Below are 20258 nucleotides of genomic sequence, written 5' to 3' on the forward strand. Positions count from 1 at the left end.
AAGGAACTCAGGCACTATACCACGAACGACGAAACACACGAACAACACTTTTGTTCACCAATGATACGATATGACGCGGATATGACTCAGGAAATTGGGAATAGGCTGACAGGCAGTAGATTACCAGAGAATAAACACGACGACACAAGCAATGGCATATTATTTGAGTCCATGAATCAGCCACAAACCGGATTTATGAGTAGATATGATACAGACCACTTCCTTAGAGTTAGAAAATTTCAACATTTCAAGGAAGAAGGCAGTAGCTTGCATGCACGCACATTCATCGAGCAGTTTCAAGTAGGCTTACCAAACCACAGGAGCGTAGCTCACAAACTTGACTTCATTTGTGCACACAGGTCAGGGACAGTAGCAGAGGTGATGCAAAAGATGGCGGCTACCTGTACGTCTTACCTACAGTTCAGAACAGCGTTTCTCGAAAGATATTGGTCCAAGGAGGCGCAAAACAAAATTAAATACCAGTTACTTCAGATAACACCATATGAAAACTCAGGAGTGAAAAGCGTGGTAAAATTCTTTGATACAATGGACAAAAAGAATCAATGCCTAGACAAACCATACAGTAACGGAGAGCTGATACGTCTGTGTAGAATGAAATTATCGGTAAAGTATCAACAGGCAACTGTAAGAAAAAATGAAAATACCGAAGAATTCAAAGAGGTTTTAAGGGAACTTGAATTTTTGTTTAAAGAAGACGAGGTGAAAGAAAAAAGAAAGGAAAGGTAACAGCAAAAGGAGAGGACTAGGAACGAATATTCCAATAATAATAATAATCGTAATCCTAACACCAATTATTTTAGGAAATGTAACAGCCAAGGACAGGGGCACAATGGAGACAATTGGCATAGAAACGTAACCAGAATAATTGGTACCGAAATAGGAACGGTAATGGACACTCATACAATGGCCCATATGGGTTTTAGGATCAAAATGCCAACGGTCAAGGGTACTTTGAAAGAGGTCACGATGTTAAAAACAGCAACTGGCGAGACCAGGGCGCGAATAATTACCGAGGAAATTATGGTCCACACAGACAAGAACGACACAGCAAAGAGAAACGAGATGTAGAAGTTAGGCCTCCAAACACTGCAAAACCCAGAGATTGAATTGAAAAATGCGGAAGAGGTTAGGCAAACTAACGTCCAACCTATCTTATACTAACCACTGCATAAAAGTTAAACTAATAGATCAACAAAATAACACATTAATTAAAATAAAAAAGAGACACAATACACACTAACAATATCTTGTTGTATCAAGTACACTACAACATGCACACAGACAATAAATGGTACACAACAATTAAAAGGATGAAGTGTTAGGACGTAATTAGAATAAAGAAAAGATATCATATATATACAATAATTTTTGCCACAATCAGAAATTTTTTGCATTATATAAAATCAGAGTTTTTTTGTAAATAACAAATATATGTAAAACAAAAATTGTCAATATTTCTAAGCATCAGAAGGACATCGCCACCAACACCAATCACCAGCTCCCTTAACACCAGATGCTTGGAGATAGCGACGGAGAGGGTACAGACATGTTGACAAAGCACTTAGGGCAATAACAACAACATGAAGACCAACGCCACACTGGAAATGCAGGTTACAACCAGGTTGGACTTCTGGAGGACAACGTGCAGCATGGACATTTCATATGACACGACACTGCTACACAACAGAAGAGTGTGGGGAGAATCATAATATGACGAGACGACAATGAAGGTACAAGGAATTACTAAGATCTACAAACTCATCAAGTAACATTTGGAAAGGCAGTCAAATCCTACAAATCCTAAATCACTCCTACACTAAAATTCCCTTATTCCTATCCCAAGAAGAACAGAAGACTGCAAGAAAGAAGAGAAGAACAGAAAATGCAAGATGAAGAAGGGCAGAAGACAGAAAGATACCTTTCTTTCCTATCCTACAAAGCAAATTGCCACAAACGTCTTTCCATGAACTTTGAGGCATAGCAACTATTACCACCACCTCTTCAAAAATAAACCTTGAATCATCAAACAAATACAAGCGAATGGCAAACGGAATATTAAGTAGTACCAGCCAAAATTATCTAGATATAGATTCAGCAAAATGAACAGTATTCTCCCTACCACATCATCAAATTGCCATACTGAACAAGGTGTGAAGTACCAAGACGTCACAGCACAATATTGGGTGACGATCGTCGGTAGCCAACTACAATCTCGAACTGCCATACCGTCCCAGGTGTGACAGCAAGGGAGTACCAAGTCAACACTGTTTATGCAGTAAACCACAGTCATAATCATCGGTTAAATGTACCACTCCATGATGACAATGTGAACGAGTAAGACCCGGCATCGCATGCTAGAGTGGTTTTCTCATTATTTGTGACACCCATACAAACGAGTCGACGCATTCCAGCATTTCAGTGGGGATCATCGAGCACAGATCTGACGCAGCAAAGAACAAAACATAAAAAACCATTATAGAGTTAAGAAAATGACATATTTGTAAAAGTACCTTTTTCTTTTCTTGTAAAAGTAACTATTTTTATTATGTATGTAAAATGCACAATTTATAGATACCTTACACCATTTGTAAAGTAACTTAGTTAGTATAGTGATATAATCTCACAAACTCATGGAAAGTCTATCTATTTCATTTATATGTAAAATTAAAAAACGATTTGTGCAGGTTTTTTCTTCTTTAAGTGACATTCAGAAACACCTTTTTGGGGTAGTAATATTAATACAGAGGATAGAATTAAGAGGAAATGCTTCTTCATTCTTACAAAAAGGAAAAAACAATGACACATATAGAAAAACATAATGCCTAAATAAATAAAACAAAGTAACACACGCCGGCCGCGGTGGTCTAGCGGTTCTGGCGCCGCAGTCCGGAACCGCGGGACTGCTATGGTCGCAGGTTCGAATCCTGCCTCAGGCATGGGTGTGTGTGATGTCCTTAGGTTAGTTAGGTTTAAGTAGTTCTAAGTTCTAGGGGACTTATGACCTAAGATGTTGAGTCCCATAGTGCTCAGAGCCATTTGAACCATTTTGAACCAAAGTAACACAACACAGCTTTTGCGAACACTTACACAAGCTTCACCAAAGAAAAGATATAATCAACACTAAAACATGATACACTGTACACTTATGAGTTTAGAAAAATTAATACTGTAAAAACAAGATTTTGGAAATGAAAAAGAAAAAGACACATACTGGCAACTACAAAGAATAACAACTTTTGTAAGTCTATATTTGCCTAACAACAAAACACAAATTGTAGAATTAAAAAAATAGAAACAATAACTATAAAGAAATCATTAGAAAAAATTGTTAAGAATGACTGAGAAAAGTTCCTTGGAAAATCTAAAAGAACAATATTTGCCTGACTTTGTCAATGTTCTCAACGGCATTGAAAAACCCCAGATAAAAATTTTGTCAGGAGGAGGGAGGTATGTAAGACGTCGTGGTCTCCTGATCTTCATTGCCTACATATTCCGCCCTCACAATCATATTCCGCACATCAAGACGCTTCATTCAAACCCAAACTCGATAAGATAAAGTCAATGTTGTATCAATTCATGTAAACGATATGCAATTAACAAGTAAGCGCACTGTGGTTGAAATACTCAAGGCTGGCATACACACACACATTCCAGACACAACAGTCACAGAAGCTTTTAGTTCGGGAGAGAAACCGCACAACGGGACGCCGGTCCCTTCAGAGGACGACCCAGCCTATGTCAGCCAGTGACTGTCCGTGTAGTGGACAGCGTGGGCCCAATTGAAAGGGGGGAACAACCCCGTGTTCAGCTTGAAAGCAAATTCCGCTACATTGTGTGGGAGCTGCCAGCCTACGCATTCTTTACACATAGCACGCAGTTTCAGAGATTTTCACAGGGAGGCAGCAAAGACTGAAAGATACACTCCTTCACGTCTGGTGTGGAGAGGCGCCGTTCCGTTGTCGCTCTTGGAGCGAGGAACAAGTCTCTCCTCAGTACTTCACTGGGAGAGCACCTCTGTCGAGAGCGAATTGAAGTGCTACTCTGTACTGAGTCCTTGCGATTATGTATGCCACTAGTTATGTAAGAAATTTTGTGAATTTTTGTGTCATTTCCTTACAGCATAGGACTCTAGAAGATATTTATTGCTGAAAGTTTTTCAGACATTTCTCTTTAGAACGTTAGGAGCGTCTGTCTGACTTCTGTAGTAGTGTGGGGGTGGAAATTGCATCTTGCAGGAGCCACAGGGTAAAGGGTACATCTCAGATTAATCCGTTGTGCAGAATAACAGAATAACAGATCAACCTCACACCTCAGAACATTTTAATAAATTATTTAAAATTTTTTCGTCAGTTGTAAATTGATTAATATGAAGTGTGTATGTTAAACTGCAGATACCTGTATAACTCATAGAATGAATAATTTTATATATGTAACACTTTAGAAAGAGAATCAGAACAGTTGGTTTCATATTTGTAAATGACTGCACTACTCCGAAGGTTTAAGCAATGAGTTACTCAAAATTACAGAATTTGTCTACAATAGTCAAGAGTTTTGATTGGAGAATTCGCTTGTCATGCTTAGTAATGGCGTGCACAACTCTAGTAAGAACAAGACGGTAGTAAGGCTCTGAACTGAGCAGATGAATAGCCAATGGACCCAAATGTAAAATTAATATTGTAGTGAATTGCGTGTCAAAAGATTTATAAAATTGTGCTGCGTTTCTTTGCTTGCTGTCATCACTGAAATTCGGAAGTCGCCAATATAAGAATTTCCTAGCTTATTCAGCGGCAAGGTGTTGCGAGTGGAGACTACTATGGGAGGAATGGCCCTGGAAAGTATCATGTTGATTGGCCTTTAAACAATTTGTCGCAGTTGTGAATAAGCTGTGTAGGGTCTTTAGTCACCACACTTTCCATGACGGGACTGCGATAATTCGAGGGTATTACACGGAAGAGCCAAAGAAACTGTTACAGCTGCCTAATACCGTGTAGGACCCCCGCGAGCACGCATAAGTGCCGCAGCACAACGTGGCTTGGACTCGAATAATGTCTGAAGTAGTCCTGGAGGGAGCTGACACCATGAATCCTGTAACAGTACGAGGAGGTGGAGATCTCTTTTGAAAAGCACGTTGCAAGATATCCCAGATATGCTCAATAATGTTCACGTCTGGGGCGTTTGGAGACCAGCGGAAGTGTTTAAGCGCAGAAGAGTGTTCCTGGAGCCACTCTGTAGCAATTCTGGACGTGTGAGGCGTGGCATCGTCCTGGTGGCACTTCCCAAGTCCGTCGGAGTGCACAATGGCCATGAATGGACGCAGGTGACCAGACAGGATGCTTACGTATGTGTCTCCCGTCAGAGACGTACTTAGACGTATCAGAGGTCCCATATCACTCCAACTGCACACACCCCATACCATTACAGACCCTTCACCAGCTTGAACAATCCCCTGCTTACATGCAGGGTCCATGGATTCATGTAGTTGTCTCCATAATCTTATTGGTCCATCCACTCGAAACAATTTGAAATGAGACTCGTCCGACCAGGCAACATGTTTCCAGTCATCAACAGCACAATGTTTTAACGGGCCCAGGCGAGACGTAAGGCTTTGTGTCGTTCAGTCATCGAAGGTTCACGAGTGGGCCTTCGACTCCGAAAGCCCACATCGATGATGTTTCGTTGAATGGTTCGCACGCTGACACTTGTTGATGGCCCAGCATTGAAATCTGAGGCAATTTGCGGAAGGGTTGCACTTCTGTCACGTTGAGCGATTCTCTTCAGTCGTCGCTGGTCCAGTTCCTGCAGGATCTTTTTCCAGCCTCAAAATGGTTCAAATGGCTCTGAGCACTATGGGACTCAACTGCTGTGTTCATCACTCCCCTAGAACTTAGAACTACTTAAAACTAACTAACCTAAGGACATCACATACATCCATGCCCGAGGCAGGATTCGAACCTGCGATCGTAGCAGCAGCGCGGCTCCGGACTGGAGCGCCTAGAACCGCACGGCCACCGTGGCCGGCTTTCCAGCCTCAGCGATGTCGGAGATTTGGTGTTTCACCGAACTGCTGATATTCACGATACACTCGAGAAATGGACGTACAGGAAAATGCCCATTTTGTCGCTACCCCGGAGGTGCTGTGTCCCATTGCTTGTGCACCAACTATAACACCACATTCAAATTCACATCTTGATAACCTACCATTGTAGCTGCAGTAACCGATCTGACAACTGTACCAGACATTTTTTGTCTTATATAGGCGTTGCATGTTTACGTATCTATGTATGAATAAGCTTCTTTCGCGCTTTAGTATATGTTGTTTAGTAAAAGTAGAACTGTAATCAAGCAAAAGTCATAATAGCACAAGAGTTGAAATGGATATAGTTTGAACATTGTAGTTCATTATTCACTTCGGGAAATGAGATTGAATCCGAACTGAAGAAGAGATTACGGGCGGGAAATGCGTGCTACTTCTCACTGAATAGATTACTTTCATCACGGATATTGTCTAGGAATTTAAAGATTAGAATATACAAAACTATTATTCTACCAGTTATGCTATATGGCTGTGAGACATGGTCTCTCACTGTGCAAAATGAAAAGCGGTTTCGAGTATTTGAAAACAAAGTTTTGAGGAAAATTTTCGGAGCAAAAAGGGATGACATTAGCGGAGAGTGGCGAAAATGGCTCTGAGCACTATGGGACTCAACATCTTAGGTCATAAGTCCCCTAGAACTTAGAACTACTTAAACCTAACTAACCTAAGGACATCACACACACCCATGCCCGAGGCAGGATTCGAACCTGCGACCGTAGGAGTCCCGCGGTTCCGGACTGCAGCGCCAGAACCGCTAGACCACTGCGGCCGGCAGAGTGGCGAAAACTGCATAACGAAGAACTTCGAGAACTCTATTCAAGCCCTGACATAGTTAGTATTATTAAATCACGTAGGCTGCGATGGGCGGGTCACGTAGCTCGAATGGATGAGGGCAGGGCAGCGCGCAGAGTACTGGTAGGGCACCTGGAGGGAAACGTCCTGTGGGGAGACCGAGGCGTAGATGGGAGGACAATGTGAACGCTGATTTAAGGAGCCTAGGTATTGAAGGTGAATGGAAGGAAATAGCCCAAGACAGGGACACAAGGCGAAAATACGTTGCTGCGGTATTGGACGCTCGAGTCCGGTACGACCAGTGAGTAAGTAAGTAAGTTCATTATTCAGGTTAACTCGAACTTTATTTAATAAACAGACAAGTCACGGTCCGAAATCGTGCGTCATATGTTCTAATTAACAATCTGTGTTAAAACTATGATGCTAGAAAACGTAACTGCATAATCTGGAAGCTTACAGATTCAAAGTACAATGAAGTTGATTTACCATTTATCTAAACAGAGTGGAATATAAATTTCGTGTACTGGTCACCTTTGTTTTCCCACTTCCCGACGTAATTTTGCTGAAAAGAAGTTCATAATGAAATGAATACATTTCGGTAATTTACAAAGTGATAGCTATAGATATGGCTCCCTAAACGTAGCAAAAGAAACAATACTGCTTCCTTCTAAATTCAATTTTATTTGCAAATTACATTTAAAAAATTAGCTATTAATTAACAGCAAATTTCAGAATTGATAAATTAAATTAGTCCCTTTGTAGCTTGCTGACCGTAAAATATAGTATAGGATTTATTTCAGAAGCTTAATAGACAAAACAAGCAAAATATAAGATACCAAAGAAACTTTTCACAGGTGTACGTAATTTGTCGCCGGAAAAAGTGCAAATTGAACTAAAGTAGAATTGTGATTCTTGAGTTTCTCCCGGCGTATTTGATAATCAAAATATCCACGGGTGTGCTGCCGGTCTATAGTGTCCAACGGGCACAATATTTCGGCGATCATACATGTCGCCATCATCAGGTGAACTGACGGACTGAGCTCCTGTGAACGTGCCGGCACGGAGATCCGTATGCTATGGCTGCTCAGAGGGAACTGGGTTCGGTCGCGACGGCGGCCGATTTAAATACCATCCGCCCGCGGCGCGCTCCCTCCGCCGTCCGCGCCCCGCGCCACGGTCGCGCGGTGGAACAGATTGCGACGGTGTCTGAGATGACGTCGGTGTGATGGCTCTGTCCGCCGTGGTCGTCACAACTATACGTGCACTGGTGGGGAGCACCAAAGATGACCTCGGTTTGAGGAAGGCCGGCGTGTACCAGATTCCGTGTCAATGTGGCAAGTCGTATATTGGTCAGACGATGCGTACCGTCGAGGATCGATGCCGTGAACACCAGAGGCACACTCGACTCATGTATCCGGTCGCTGAACATTGTTTGTCGGAAAATCACGCCATGTAGTATGACCGCACGAGGATTCTGGTACAGACGTCGAGATACTGGGACAGCGTTGTTAGAGAGGCCATCGAAATTCGCACCAATGACGACCTCATAAACCGTGACTGTGGCTATAATCTTAGCAAGGCTTGGGAACCAGCGATCGGGTTAATCAAGAGTAAATCGAGCAAACGTATAGTTGTGACGACCACGGCGGACAGAGCCATCACACCGACGTCATCTCATACGCCGTCGCAATCTGTTCCACCGCGCGACCGTGGCGCGGGGCGCGGACGGCGGAGGGAGCGCGCCGCGGGCGGAGGGTGTTTAAATCGGCCGCCGCCGCGACCGAACCCACCAGCCCGCCCCCTTCGGGGGGAATTGAAATTCAATAAAGAAAAAAAAAAAAAAGACCGAACCCAGTTCCCTCTGAGCAGCCATAGCGTACGGATCTCCGTGCCGGCACGTTCACAGGAGCTCAGTCCGTCAGTTCACCTGATGATGGCGACATGTATGATCGCCGAAATATTGTGCCCGTTGGACACTATAGACCGGCAACACACCCGTGGATATTTTGACTAAAGTAGAATTGTTCTTCCAAAAAATTTAAATTAGTGTTGCGAGACCGTTCAAGTGTCTTTCGCACTCACATTTTCACAGATTTAACAATAAGATTGAAAGGGCACCAGGTTACTTGGGATGAGAAATTTTTATAAGCTATGGTTTACTGTGAATCGATGAAGAAAAAGAAGAGAGTAATACTTATACTCGAGAGAGAGAGCTTTATTTTTACCGATCCTCCCCCACCCCTCCCCCCGCCAAAACGCATATCCAGCCAGTCGTAGAAATGTCTAAGATCGAGGCCACTTATTGGGTTATGCGAGTTCTTTTAAGTAGCTATCATTTTAAAAAATGCTCGCTTTAGGTCTGAGTTAGGCAGTCTGGGCATTACCTTCATCGATTAGCTGCCCACAGGTCTGTATTTGCGTTTTCTTGTGCTTATTTTTTATACCTAAGTCAGTTATAAATCCTGCTGAATGTAAAAAGGTATAATGGTTCGATTCCTGTGTGCAAAGTAAAACTAGTCAACATTCATCAATACGTGACTGAATTTCGTGGAGGATTCACTGTGGAGGATTAAATGAAGAAAATTAATTAGAGATTCCAATGGTGGTCGTAGTGATGCAAATGTCGAAGCGCAAAATGGGTATCCACCTGCCATTGCTGATGACTAGTAGAGAAAGTTGATGTAAAGATCAGAGGACCACTTATATTGCGATTTCATCATTATCTACATATTAAGAAGCATTAACAAATGTTGTGAATGAAATTCTTACTGGAGGCACAAGCTACTGTGAAATCCACCATTCAGCAGTGCTTAGCAAATCAACCAGGCTATTTTTATGGCAATGAAACACAGAAGTTGGTGGTTCATTAAGAAGAAAGTGCTCAACATTGATGGCAGTAATGTGAGGAAGTAGATGAATGTACATGTTACATGAAATAGAAAATTACTTTAAAAATACAATTTGGTTTATTAAGACAAAACGGTATCTTGTTAAAATACACTTTATAGATCTCAATAACTTATGAATAGCAGCAGTCTTTAGAAATGCAAGATGGAGTTTATCATTTTTGTTAATTCAATTTCTGATACTTTGCGATGTGCATTTGTTGTTAAGAAAAGCATTTATTGAAGGGATTTAGAGTATAGAGAATATACTTACTCTAAATGGGCCTTTGGACAGCTGGACATAATGAAGAGAACTTAACAGCACATTTAGTACCTTCTTAGCAGTGAAACACAGTCCTAAATTTTCATTAATTAAATATAAAGGAAAGACAACTGACTTCAGCATTATGTCTTTCAAATCCTAGATGACCATCTGAAGGTACTAAACGTGTTATGTCGCAATTATTTCTACATGGTGCTTTCCACTGTTTGTATTGCGTAAATAAAATTCAGTTTCATGATTAAATAAGATCGAGTAAAATTAATATTTTCACAGACTCTTACATACTTCTTCTGTTCATCTACATCTACATCATAGTCCACAAGCCACCTAATGGTGGTGGCGGAAGGTACTTTCGGTACGACTATCTGATCTCTCCAACCCTCTTCCACTCGTGAATAGTGCACGGGAAGAATGATTGTCGGTGAGCCTCTGCATTGGCTCTGATTTCTCGAATTTTCTCCTCGTGGTCAATACGCGAGATGTATGTGGGGGGGGAAGTAATATGTTGTCCGACTCCTCCTGAAAAGTGCTGTCCCAAAATTTCAATAGCAAGCATCTCAGTGATGCACAACGTCTCTCTTGTAAAGTTTGCCAGTGGAGTTTGTTTAGCATCCCCGTAGCGCTCTCTCGCCAACTAAACGATTCCGTGACGAAACGCGCCGCTCTTCGTTGGATCCTCTCTATCTCCTCTATCAGTCCTACCTGATAGGGATCCCAGATGATGAACAACACTCAAGAACCGGGCGAACAAACGCCTCATAAGCCACTTCTTTCGTGGATGAGTTACATTTCCTTACGATTCTTCCGATGAATCTGAGTCTTGTGTCTGCTTTTCCCACTATCTGTTATAGTTAATACGGACAATTAGTGTTTTAAAAACATATTTGTAACACGCAGCTATTCGAAATTTTAAGATATCACTACCAACTGTAGTTGCGCACTTATCCTGTTTGCTGTTGGTGAAACCAGGATAAGTTTCAAGCCTTCTGTCCAGCTTGAAGGTGATGGGTCAATCTACCTGTAGTTTCTCTGGTTGCGGTAGCAACCTCCCACCCAGGTAGGTGTTTTGCAGCACCTGCAGGAAAATCTCTGAAAGTTCTAGCAGGGAACAGAACTTTGCAGGAAACTGCTGTTAATGGGAGAAGCAAGAGACCAATAGAAATAGCCACATGTGTTTCCCGGGCCTGACTGCCAGATAGGACTGACGGTAAAGGAATTTCTCGGAGAGGCGGGGGTAAGCTGAAAGGCCTCCTGTGGTGTTGGAGGCACATTGTAAGCCCTATGAGGTGAAGTTTTTCACTTAATGTGTTTAAATTTCTTGCTGTTGATGCTTGGATGGTGATACGTAGTGACCAAAGAACTTTTGTTTTAAATTCAGAGTACCTGAAAAAAGTCTCTTGCATGGTCATATATGTCTGTCATTTCTGATTTTTTCTTATGCATTTGTGCTCTTAATTGAGTGCACACATGCTGAGTACACAGACTCTGATAGGGTAGCTAGCTGGATATAGTGCTGAATAAAAGTGATGTATTTGGAGAGATTCAAACGAAGCAAATAAATGAAGTTTGGTTTTGGGAAATAATTGAGTCTAGTGTTTTTGTGTGTTTGTTGCCCAATTTGGGACATCACAGTGGTAGGTTTTTCCACAATACATGCTAATGCACTCCTACTTAATAAGTTATAATCTAAAGTAATAAAGGAGAGAGGCATCCAGGATGGTTCATATGTAAGTTTAGTGCAAACAGCATCATGATCCAAGAGCTAGATCATGAGATATTTCACTTTTAACGAAACCAAAAAATTAGAATTCATGGGACTGCACAAAGATAAGAAGCTACCATTGTTATCAGGGGTGCAGCATACTGCACGACGTCACGTCATCATTGCAGACTGTAGGAGATGTTTACTGAAGGTTTCGGATGGCCAATGTAGGGACGGAAACAGGCACAAACTAAAAGTGGAAGACAGTTTCTGAGAGGACTGACCGCTCTCGGAAATCAGTTGATGGACGAGTACAAGGAAGGAACGACAGAAGAAAGAGAAACAGCCCACCCAAAAAGCGCATCTTATAAGAATACAAATGAAGAGATAATTACTTTAAAGTGTGTCCCTAAAGAGTTTCCACAGGAGGAGTCGATTTAATAGAAAAGTACGTGATAAAGTCGCTAGTTTGACAGCACAGAAGAATGAAAAGTTGTAAGGGTAATCGACATGCCATTGTGTACAAGCGAACACGGAAATTGACTTAAGTCAGGCCTATCACACATGGCAGTCCACCTTGGAAAATTATAAGCTTTTTATTCATTTTGTGTTAAATATGTCTGACTGAAATCAGTCGTTCGCACAGGCAGTGCCTTTAATACGTATGTGAAAGTATATTTTAGCTGATGACAATATCTACAGACTTAGAGACAATTTAATTGAATGAACAAAGCTTACATCACATCTTACGTCATCATGACACAACCAGCTGTCGTCAACTGGGATGAGGCTAATTCTTCAGTTGTGTGTTGACTCAATATTGCTATAGGATGTACGTCATGGTCCTGTGGTGAAACCTGGAGGGGGGAGGGGGGAAGGGGCGACGTTAGGTAGGTTTGTGTCCTAGAGAAATCGTGTGTCTTACTGCTGGCTGAATCTGAATCTACCCTGACGGTTTGTGTTTTAGTCCCACAAGGTACAACAGCAATGTTATAGCCACGTTGCAAGTGTGCAGATAAATTCCGCAGAGCAAAATTGTTTTGTTAGTCGGATTTGGTTCCAGTGATGCAAGCTCCATGAATTCTGATGGGTGCTATAGTCAACTCTGCATAAATGTGGTAAATTTAACTGGATGACAAATGGGCTCAGTAATATAGTTGATTTTGATACCTTATTTTATTCTCTCATTTTCCATATATCAAACCCTCTCCTACTGTTACTGTAGTCATGCAAAGTTCAGTTATATTCGTAGACGGGAGTGCAGTGTGACTACAACTGCATCGCAGGTAAGGACCGGTAGATTTATGAGGCTGAACTTGTGCTGCTGGATTTCACTGCCACAGCATTGAAAAGTAGCTCTGTGTCGACAGTAAGTGCTGAACTCCTATTTGATGGCTGCTTACCATCACATGAGGTACTATGTTTCAGAACTGGATATTGTGCTATTTCTTTCTCTTGATGTAATGTGATGTACTTAAAGTGCTGAAACAAATTATCCAAGAAAGTTGGTGCAACAGAAATTTAATTTTTATTAGCCTCCATTCTATAGACCAAGAGGAGGTAGACCATGTTTGTAACTGAACTGTATTCCTATTTATTACTTAGGAAGTTATCTCCAGATGTTACCAAGAACCAGCTCAAGACACCATATAAGATGTTAGTGGTTGCATTTTTCAGTCTGTCAGATCAAGGAATCGTTTCCAAAGTAATAAGTAACTAATGGGCTTTAGTTGTTCACTGCAAAGTATTGAGATGTTTAATTGGACCGCACAGGTCAAAATTTGGCTGGCGGCACTTAAGCTGACTGTTTTAGAAGTACAGCAGCTTAGAGAATTATTGCTGGTCTGACTACAAACGTTCCTGATAAACCTGTGGAACAGTACTTTCTCCTATTTCTATCACCTGCCACACATCGCACAGGAGTACATGGATGCATGCTGTGATATCGAGTTCTACTTCAGATGGCTTCACGGATTTTTTCCTGGGTATGGAATAAAAGAACGATTCCACATGTTAACATCTGAATGAAAAATCAGTGTGATTATCTTCTTTTCAAGTATTTGCAACTGATAAGGGAAGCAGTAAACACACTGATGAAAAAAAACCGAAACACCAAAGCATATATAGTCAGCCGGAGTGGCCGAGCGGTTCTAGGCGCTACAGTCTGGAACCGCGCGACCACTACGGTCGCAGGTTCGAATCCTGCCTCGGGCATGGATGTGTGTGATGTCCTTAGGTTAGTTAGGTTTAAATAGTTCTAAGTTCTAGGGGACTGATGACTTCAGCAGTTAAGTCCCATAGTGCTCAGAGCCATTTCAACCATTTTGAATCAAAAAATTTATTAATGTAGAGCAATAAATTTCAGAATTTCCGAGTAGCCATCGTACATTTGTTTAGATAACATATTTAAACGATTAACATTACAAGATCACAGGACTAGTGTAAGTGCGAGACAATCCACCACAACTGTAAAATGTGATATGCTGGTACACTAATGACCAGTGTAGCCTCCAGAATGTTAAATACAAACATGTAAACGTGCATGCATTGTGCTGTACATGTGCCGAATGTCAGTTTGTGGGATGCAGTTCCATGACTGTAGAACTTGATCGGTCAATACAGGCACGGTTAATGCTGGTTGTGGATGACGATCGAGTTGATGTCCCATGAGATTCCATATGTTGTCGTGCCATGAGGTTTCATATGTGCTCGATTGGAGAAAGATCTGGTTATCGAGCAGGGCAAGGCGACATGTTGACACTCTGTAGAGCATGTTGGGCTACATCAGCGGTTTGTAGGCGAGCGTTATCCATCCCCCTGGGATAGTGTTCATGAATGGCAGACAAAACAGGTCGAATAACCAGACTGACGTACAAATTTGCAGTAAGGGTGCGCGGGATAAGCACGAGAATGCTCCAGCTGTCATACCAAGTCGCACCCGTCCACAACTCACCGCTTAAGTCCAGTGTGCCTAGCACACGGGCACGTTGCTAGCGAGCCCTTAACTGGCCTCCCTCTAACCAACATAAGGACATCACTGGCACCTAAGTAAAAACAACAAATCTCGTCCCTGGGATCCAGTGAGCTCTCTTTTGACCCCACTGAAGTAACAAATGGCGGTGGTTTGGGGTCAGTGTAATGCATGCTACAGGCCCTCTGGCTAAGAGCTGTCCTTGAACTAATAATTTTTAAGAGATAGTTGTGTAAATGCGGTGCCATCTGGTGCTCAGATTCCTGCTGCAGATGCAGTTTGATGCGCCAGAGCCATATACCGAACACACTCGGAAGTCCTACATCCTTCTCAGTACATTCTCGTGACCGCCGCTGCCGACAATCATGTTCCGTGATTACATTCCTGCCAAGTATTTCTGCAATATCGCAGAAGCAATATTCAGCTTAGCCTTAGGCGCACGGAGTGGCCGCGCGGTCTTGGGCGCCATGTCACGGATTGCGCGGCCCCTGCCGCCGGAGGTTCGAGTCCTCCCTCGGGTATGGATGTGTGTGTTATTCTTAGTACAAGTTAGCTTCGCTTAGTTTAAGTATTGTGTAAGTCTAGGGACCGATTACCTCAGCAGTTTGGTGTCTTAGGAATTCACACACATTTGCACATTTCGTAGCCTTATTACACGACGTCGTTGAAACTCAGTGACGTGTTGGTAATGGCGTCGTTCTCGCCTTAAAGGGGTTTTCGACTAACATCAGCGTACCACAGACCAGTCTCAAAGGTAACTAACTATCATGACTGTTAGAGCGTGTATTTAAAGCAAACCTTATTTCAATCTTGTTAGTGGTCATACTAGCGCTACTCTTATGTAACTAGCGCGAAATTTTAACAGCCATCATCTTTCAGATTGACAACACCCCCATCAACTTTTGTTGATGTCGGCCAATTCCTTCCTAGTGTTGCGACATTTATTCCATCAGTATAGTATCTTGCAAACAAGTTTAATTTAGCCACAGTTGCCTTATCATCAGACTGAACCATATTTGGCAGTATAATCAGTATGAACAGTCATTTACAAATAACGATGCAGTAATAAGAGGGCCTCAATGGCTCGACACGCATGTCGGTATTCAAAGAAACCATAAATTGAAGATATGAAGCGAAATTCTTTCCCCAGGCGACATTAACATAATCGGCGTCACCAGCGGAATTACTTAGCTATTGAACGACCATCATCTCTACCTGATGTGTCAAAGCTTCGTGCTGTAGAGATGGTGACGACATACACAATATAGGTACATTGTAAATATGGGTTTATTATGGAAGTAACAGCAATATTCATACGTCGATATTATAACGATGAAATATCTAAAATGTCTCTACAGCTCCACAATAAACAGCTTATTTAATAAGAGGTGGTAGTAGATGTAATAAGAACATTTCGTACAATGAAATGACCGGACAAAAGTGTGTGTTGAGATATGGGCAGTTAAACTGCCACAACTAACAGCCTGCATTTTACTGACAGATGAGACAGGGCTCAGAAGACATGTCTTAGTAAATTACTACAGTGTGCACGCGTGGGGCACGTACATGTCGTCGAGTATTTATGGAGGTGATGGGCAGGGACTGTCGATGGCATACTCATAGGGCCATACACTCCACCAAAAAAATTAAAACTTGCTGTCTATCACCAGTTTCTTCAGGATGATTTAACAGCGGAGCTGATGCTCGTTACCGTTGCAGAAGAAAACGAATATGTTTTATGAACGATGGCGCAACCCAGCTTTCTTTACGTATGGTCCGACGTCGCCTCACTGTTACGGTTCAGGGACCATGGATTCGTCGACGAGATGCGGTAGTATGGCCTCCCCGTTCATCGTTCGTGAATCCATGGATTTGTAGCCGTAGGCACGTTTAAAAGCATTGGAGTATGGCCAATAGATCGACAATAAGCATACCTTACAGAACGCATGATTAATACGTGTGACGCACTCCGAATGGAGCACAGTGTATTTGAAAAGTGCGGGGTTCATTGTGAAGAAGGACTGAAGGATGTGCTTCTATTCGTGGTAACAACATGCACCACTGCCTAATGAGGCAATAACTACGTAACAGACTGCGGACAGATGGGAATGTGAGGACAAACTTGCCCATATTTTGTTTCTGGTCATATCATTATAGGAGTTTTTCCTCTACTTCCCACACTACACACCGTAAGGGAATGTACGAGACTTTACTAAGCATGCTGTATGGTGCCGTCATTTTCTATATACGTCTCCTTTTTCTCATATACTGTGAATCGTTCCTTCACGTTAGTCTACCATTATTTCCCTATACAGTATAAGTACACAACTTACACCCATTTCTATCTGTTTATTTTATATGAATCACTTCCTACAGCTACCTGCATTAATATTGGCTTACCATAACTTACCAGCTAAGTTACTTACCTGTAATTCAAAAGAACCAAAACGGGAACACTAAATTTTTTATAAAAATTGTACTCCTACACAAATCGTGTGGAAACCAACAATAACAGAACTCAGGCCGGATTTAAATAATGAAATATTCCTGTTTCGAAATAATGAACTTTTTCGAAGATCAGAATCTATTATATGTCAAAAATTTCAAATGTCGCTTCCGGTACATTGATATTCTCGCAGTGTTAGCCACCTCCGTGCTGACATCGTTCGTATTCTTGAACACCATTTCTTTTCATCGATGACGGTCAACACAAAGACACGTTACAATCGTATGGAACATAGAAATGACTGTGGGGCGGCCACATGAGAGATGTTATGTACATGTGGCCCAAGGATCGGCCGACGCTGGGTGAACATGGCGGCGTATACATATACATGGAGCTCACCTATTAAGCCGTCAGCGCCACATTTGTAGTTAGTACAGGTGGCCGACGTGCCTTCCTCATCGCAGAAACACGTGTTGCATCCCTTCTTGTACGTCGTACCTGGCTGACACAGTGCCGGCTGTGCCGAAATCGATGCACGTTTCACTCGCCTTGCAGGTTCGCCAGCTGTACGAAAATTAGCGAAGAAGCTAGATTAGTAATAGTTCTTTAAAAACAATGAAATCGACGTTACTAGATGATTTCTGTACTTATTTACCTATTTCTTCACTCACTCACCCAATTGCCGCCCCCCCCCCACACACACAGAGATAACTCTTGGCCATAACAATCATTCGAAGGCACTCTATAGTGCGAAAAGTGGTGAAAAGTGGTCTTAACAACATGGTATTAATGTATGTGGTGTGTCAACAACTATTTTTAGTAACAGGGGCAGAAGAACCCCACTACCAGTAAAGCAAGAATCCATGTAGTGTTGCAGTAATGTATTGTAATTAATAAAACATGTACTAATCAAGAAAGCACAAAAGCCAGAACCGTTCCCAACTTTTAAGTACAACTGTAAAATGCGCAAAATCAAAACCATCAGTGCTTCAAAATATACGCAAGTTCAATTTAAACAAAAATAAAAAAAGGTTCGCCAGCAATAAGGGAACTGCTATTTGGAACACAGCAACAGTGGGACAGGAGAAACAATAAAGATAATCAAATAAATAAGATAGTTCCACAATTGCAGAAACTTTAAATAATCTTGCTCTGTCAGTAGATAATTTTGATTTCAGTCCTTAGGTAGCCTATAGTTTCTACGAAACCTATATCAAAATAGGTTTTAAAAATTCTACTTCTTACACCACAAAAAAATTTAATTCTATTAAAACTAAGTATTGAACTGGTTTTCATTAAGTATAGCAATACGAACTAATGTAAGACACAAAGCAATTAAATACAGTAGCTTCATTTATTTCAATGGGGCCAGTTGAAAATTTGTGCCTGACCAGGATCCGAAAACTTGTCTCCTGCTTACTAAGGAGATGTGCTGACCACTACGTCATATGGACACACTGGTCACTACAACCGCATGGACTACCCCAGCAGCTTCCATCTGCTAGTAAGCAGAAGGCACATGTTCGAATCCTCGTCCATCACAATATTTCACCTGATGCCATTTATATATATATCAATGTCCATTGCGAGCTAATGTATTTAAATCCTTTGAGCCTTGATTCATATTGCTCGCAGGGTCAAAGTGGTATCTTTTTTTGGACATGTCCGAAAGAACAGACATCAAATATATGAATACTTGTTTCAATGGAACTTCGTTATACTGTATATTGAATTAGTTAATGAATCTTTTTACGCTCGTACTTTTCCACACCGACTTTAACGTACTCTTATCAAACCACTTCACTTAGAAACACGAAACACTAGCACAGAATTGTTGGCTGCCGCCTGTGACAGCTTTGGAAGTCCGCTTGGAATGCGCTGCTAGCGAGGTCGTAGAAGAAACCTGTGATCAAAAACCACTGACGCTGTCACCTCAAAGTCAGCCAGTCCGGCCTGAGGCTCATCGCCTGCCTCCTGCGGGTGCGCATTTTCTGTGCCTGTCTCGCTTGAAAATCAATAATTTGATCCGTCAACCACTGCTCCTCTGCTCAACCTCCTACAGAGAACCAGTCGACCACACCTCCCTGCAGAAGTGACGTCAGAGAACCTCCGGAGCTGAGATTTCTTAACTGACGAGTGCAGCAGTTACGACAATGGCAGTGCAGCAATGGAGTTCAACGACTTTGTGAAAACAAGTGCCGACAAATTTTTTTCACCATGGTGTGTATGACTTTTTCTCGTACTGCCTCATATTTTTCTTTGTAATCTTCTGGTAGTATGCCGGCCGCGGTGGCCAAGCGGTTCTAGGCGCTTCAGTCCGGAACCGCGCGACTGCTATGGTTGCAGGTTCGAATCCTGCTAGGGGCATGGACGTGTGTGATGTCTGTAGGTTGGTTAGGTTTAAGTAGTTCTAAGTTCAAGGGACTGATGATCTCAGATGTTAAGTCCCATAGTGCTCAGAGCCATTTGAACCTTCTGGTAGTATCAGTGAAATGACAGTAAAGACGTTTCGGCTTACAGAGCAGTACAGCACTTGTTTTATCAGTGAACTGAAGAGCGAGTGTATAATGTGAATTTGCAAAGGGAATTAGAGAGACTACAGGAGAAAAGAAAGGAACAGTCAATTTCTATCTAATCTCCACCTCTTGCAAAAGCCAGAAACACCTCTTTCAGCAAATATGGTGATTATATTTTTTTTTTTTTTTAATAACTCATATCCTGCTGCAAAGTTAGGGAACTAGAATGACGAGCAGAATTTAAGTTTGTCTCTACTAAAATTAGCAGGGAATGCCAAGAAGTACGTGGTGCGTCATGAAAAGTTTCGAAATGTTCAGTCCTTCCTGAACATGCATGTTCAAATGGTTTAAATGACTCTGAGCACTATGGGACTTAACTTATGAAGTCATCAGCCCCCTACAACTTAGAACTACTTAAACCTAACTAACCTAAGGACATCACACACATCCATGCCCGAGGCAGGATTCGAACCTGTGACCGTAGTGGTCGCACGGTTCCAGACTGTAGCGTCTAGAGCCGCTCTGCTACACCGGCCGGCGGACATGCA

This window comes from Schistocerca nitens, chromosome 9 (genome assembly GCF_023898315.1).
Source record: "Schistocerca nitens isolate TAMUIC-IGC-003100 chromosome 9, iqSchNite1.1, whole genome shotgun sequence".
Taxonomy (NCBI): domain Eukaryota; kingdom Metazoa; phylum Arthropoda; class Insecta; order Orthoptera; family Acrididae; genus Schistocerca; species Schistocerca nitens.